At 39.4% G+C, this 5,274-nt stretch overlaps 1 pseudogene; it reads left to right on the plus strand.

Annotated features, from left to right (window-relative positions):
- Positions 1-2,211: 2,211 nt before the first annotated feature.
- Positions 2,212-4,520, plus strand: LOC137162897 (up-regulator of cell proliferation-like; annotated as a pseudogene).
- The last annotated feature ends 754 nt before the right edge of the window (positions 4,521-5,274 follow it).

The raw sequence follows: 5,274 nt of genomic DNA on the forward strand, positions 1-5,274 counted from the left end.
TGTATGATACTAATATTTACAGATGGGTCTGAATAAAAACCCTCAAGTTAAACACCCACAAATTTCTATAACTTTGAATCCCAATCTAGACTATGCAGCATGGGCCCATCTCTGCTCCGAAGGATTTTATTATTTAGCTGAAACACAGTCCAGGATATATTTCTGGTCACAGTATTATCTAAAGTTCTAACAACCTTTTTCCAGACACATTGTTTTAGCAACAAATTGCATAGGTGAACTCCTCCACTTTACAAAAATTCCAAGTACTAAGAGGCATGTTTATTCTAGATTCTTTGTGCTGCCATACTGCACATAGCTCTCTGCTTCATGAATGGAGAAAACCTCTCTTTGCGCATGTCAAAATGCAGATATTTATTGGTGAAAACAAGCTTGGCTATTCAATACAAACCACATTCTGCTGAAACTGTAATCCCACAGAAGTCAAGAAATTCAAAGTTAAGGTTCTCATAATGACCTTAAAATCTGCCCTCTTGTACATGTGCATTACAATAGGATCCTTCATCAGATGTTCACACAACACTAGACAATATGGCAGATTAGATTAAATACCAGAATAGGAAAAAATGGCATTTCTTCTTATTCAGCTCCTTCAGAGAGATTGTACACATTGTATTATGCCTTGTTTTATGCTTAAACTGCATCTTTTTCTTTCTTCTTTAAAATTAATTTTAATATTAGTGAAAGGTGAATATAAATTGAGCTCCTTCCATCTATCACTATAAATCATGTTTTCTAATCTGTTAATCATTCTTGTGGCTCCTCTCTGAACCCTCTCCAATTTATCAATATCCTTCCTGAATTGCGGGCACCAGAACTGGATACAGTATTCCAGCAGCAGTCACACCAGTCCCAAACACAGAAGTAAAACAAACTCTCTAGTCCTACTCAAGAGTCCCATGTCCCTCCAGGATCGCATTAGCTCTTTTGGCCTCAGCATCATGTTCATGGGAGCTCATGTTCAACTGATCCTCCACCACGACCCCCACATTTTTTTTCGGAGTCACTGCTTCCCAGGATTGAGTCTCCCATTCTGTAAGTATAGTCTACATTCTTTTTTCTAGATGTACATATTTACATTTAGCCATATTAAAGCACATATTGTTTGCACCTAGTTTACCAAGTGATCCGGATCACTCTGAATCAGTGACCTGTCCACTTCATTATTTACCACCCCCACAATTTTTGTGTCATCTGCAAACTTTATCAGTGATGATTTTATGTTTTCTTCCAGGTCATTGATAAAAATGTTAAGCAGCATATGGCCAAGAACTGATCTCTGTGGGACTGTTGCCTGATTTTGGGTGTTTAGTAATTTGAATAGGGCTATAGGCTCACCAATTGATCTGATCAGAAGATAATGAGGTTCTTGTCCCAGAATCAGGCTCCAGAAGAGTTTTATAGGGACCCCCAGGGTGCACAACAGGAATGCTCACACTGACAGCCAAATTTGTACAATTTTATTAAGCTTTTATTAAGAAAACATAAAATGATAGACAAATGACTGATTAAAAGAAAATGAATAATCAAATGGATAATGGGTAGAATTACAGTCTTATTCTAAAGACACATGTGATATATATATATTTATACAGTATGCTTTGGATTAATATACTCACACCCTTCCCTGAGCACATGGTTGAGAAAGATGCCCAGTTCCTCAACTCGAGTGGAGGGGTGGAGAGCTAGGCCATGCTGAAGAGCTAAGAGCTATAAGGTTAAGACTACAAATAATACTAAGAATAAACTAAGAAAAAAAGATTCTAACAAAACTAACTAAAAGAAGCTTAAAGAAGGTGATTAAACCCAAATAACATGTTCAGGGTATAAAAAGGGGCAAACCAATATGGGTCCTCCTTCAAAGTCCAAACTTGGCTTCTTCACCCCCACATTATTAGGGTACACTTATTCTATAGGCTGACAGGTTTGTTCGTATTAATGATATAGCCATATCCTTTCCAGATGGTTCGCTCATCTCACCTTTGTTATTTCTGGACCTTTCTGTGGGTTTTATGGCGTACCTGTGAAGTTTACTTGGGGCATAAACTGAGGCAGCCCCCCTGTCTTGATGCCTCCTGACTTATCTAGGGTAAAGGTTATAACAATGTATGTCTTATCCTTTAACTCATCATTACTTATCTGGGCCAAAGGTCCCGAACATATGCATGCTGACTGCCTTAGTTTTCATACAAGATGTGGCCTGTAAGGTACCTTGCATTCCAGCTAAAATACTTAATATGAATATATGACTCTATTATAATAAAATAACAATACTTAAATCTATAAGAAAAGGTATATATGTGCAAGCAAGCAGGCTAGTCCTATAGGCTGCAAGGACCCATTGGAAACACACCTGCTCGACGATGCTTCCTTGTTTACAGTTACATTTTGAGTCCCATCAGTTTGCCAGTTTTTAATCCATTTACTGTATGCCATGTTAATTTTATACTGTTCAAGATTTTTAATGAAAATATCACATGGCACAAGTCAAACACTTTTCAGAAGTCTAAATATATTACATCAGTTCTATTACCGTTATCAATCGAACTTGTAATCTCATCAAAAATATATCAAGTTAGTTTCACTTGGGCAGCAGGGCTGTAAAAATTGCTGTGTAAATGTTTGGGCTCAGGTTGGGACCCCACAATGGAGGAGAGTCCCAGAGCCCAGGCTCCAGCATGAGCCCAAACAGCTACACAGCAATTTTATAGCCCCGCAGCCTGAAATCTGCAAGCCCAAGTCAGTTGACCTGGGCCATCCACGGCCATGTTACAGGTCTTTATTCCACTGTAGAGATACAGCCCATTCCCCAGCCTGGGAGGCTTTTCCTATATGGCTAATTACAATGTCCAAGGCCCCAATTTATAGTTTCTGAGAATATCCTGGCCACAAACCCTCCGGAGATGATTGTTGTCTATGTTAATTGTACTATTCTGCTTTGCTCAGACAGTTTCCTACAATAGGAGAGTCTGTTGAAATATCCATGTGCCATTTTGTCTTCCCTCTGGTGTTATCTACCCTTGATTCTCCTAAGTACTTCTTAATGATGCTGGCCATGAGGGAATTTGTGAGAAAATGGAGGCTACATTCCCTCTCAGAAAGCAAACACTTTAGAGAAGAGAGCTTGGTGCTCACATCAATGCCAGCCATTTTCTTTGTGTATCTGGGAACTGCTGCTTATTCAAGTCCAAAATGCTGAGGGAGTCAGCTAGTTCCTGTAGTATTATAATTTCCTTATATATCAGGACATGGAATGTTCTGAATGAAATTGCAGAGTGGTTGGTAGAAATTTTCTGGTATTTTCCTGGTTGGAAGAAGAACCAGAACCCTTTGCAGTTACAGTGCAAAGAGTCACTGGGTCACACAGGCTGCAGGTTAGCGATTTAGAAGAGGTTTCATATTTACCAAAAGCCTCCATGGGACAGAATACACCAACAACTGAGTGCTACTTCTTTCTCAATCAACAGGTTGGGAAATCCAGAGACTAATAGAATTTCTTAAAAGATTAGCCTCAGTGCTGAAACTGAACAAAACACACCTACCAGTGAAAGACCACATCCCAAACAAGGCAGACTTTGTAGAAAAGCTATGCTCCGTCAGAGGAAGAATAATGAATTTATGTCACAAGGTAAGTGGTATTGAGGACATGGCTGCAACTGCATGGGACCTAGGAATGAAGATAGATTAGGACTGTGAGGAATGTCAGAGCATGTGAGCAAATGAGCTCAATTAATCTCCACAAAAACAGAAGATGTGGAAAATTACAAGATGGAAATGCTGAGACTCTAAGGGGATCTTTGGAAATGTGGCTAAAGTGGAGCAAGAAATGTGCACCATGAAAAGTCAAAGGGACACTCCTCTATAAATCTTAGCTGACAGAGAAACTGTTGGAGTTAAGTTGAGAGAATAATGAATGTGACCTTACTAGTGGAATAGTGAAATCTATTAATCAAATAGGACAACTACCTTCAGCAAAGAATAATTATTTCCTCAAACTGATTAAATTAAGCTTGGATTGAATTGCTAGGGGATTCTAGACCATGGGCTGAGTATGAAGAGAAATTTAATACTATACAGGATGACCCACAACAGTTAGCAGAACTGGATAAACAGGATCTCTGTCTTATTTAGGGGTTGAACATTGTATGTGTGTTGGGTCAGTTTCATGAAGTACAATGGTCAATAGTTTAAAAAGGTAAAATGGAAAAAAAATCCAAAGAGCTCAGACGGAGATCTTCCAACATCCTACTACAGTAGGTTATAAACCTTCTGACTGAGCTCAATGCCAAGCTGCAAGGAGGATTTGGAATGCTGGTTTTAACAATGTGGGTGTGCAGAGTACTGAGAAATCCACTCTTCTAAACACCACATTCATCCTGCAGCTTCCAGTAAGTAGTGGCCATTGTACCTGGGGAGCCTTGAAGCAGGCAACTCATGCATTTAAGAAGATGCTCAGATGTTTCATCAAAGAAAATGATCCATGGCAATGTTTGGAGAATTGAAACCTCAGTTCTTCTCCATGTTAAATAATTTTACCTGAAGGAGGAGGCCTGTCAAAAGAGTCTTGGATTCCTGTGGCCAGTGTCTCAGATCTGCTCTGCTGGATTATGTGGACAGGACACTTGGACCACAAATAGTGGATGATATTCTCAGCAATGGACAATCCACTGAATGTAGTAACTGGAGCTTTTTCCAGTTCACTGTGCAAAGGAAGCTGCTGGAGTAGAAGAATTTTGAGGACTGTGTGAAATACATTAGTAACTACTAACAGCTTGTCAAAACTTGGATCCTGAGGGGCCAAGATGATTACAGTGAAATGGAAGTTTGAGAGATCTGATGAGGAGGATTTTATCCCCTTTAAAAAAGTCAGGAATGTTCTGGTTAACTTCAAGCAAAAAAAAAATACTCTCACAAACTCTGCATTTCTAGATTATTTCTGCCAAGAGCTGCAACATGATCAAAATCAGCTTGAATGTGATCTTATTCAAAAACACAGAAAACTCTCAGACAACATTCAAGACAGTCTCACTGAGGCAGAAGAAAGCATCTACATATAACAGAAGGAGCTGAGTGTTCAGGCAATGAAGCTTCAACTCAGGTCCCAAGATGAAATCTTCACGTGAGCATCTGGATGTGCAGCACTGCATCAATTCTGTATGGTCACCTATGAAGCAGAGGGCACTGATCGTAAGAAGCTATTTGCATCTGTCCATGGGCCTCAAGGATTAGAGCAATACAGGAACCAATAAATGCAAA

The sequence above is a fragment of the Emydura macquarii genome, unplaced genomic scaffold (genome assembly GCF_026122565.2).
Source record: "Emydura macquarii macquarii isolate MOO-44397 ecotype Brisbane River unplaced genomic scaffold, CSIRO-AGI_Emac_v2 contig_2473, whole genome shotgun sequence".
Taxonomy (NCBI): Eukaryota; Metazoa; Chordata; order Testudines; family Chelidae; genus Emydura; species Emydura macquarii.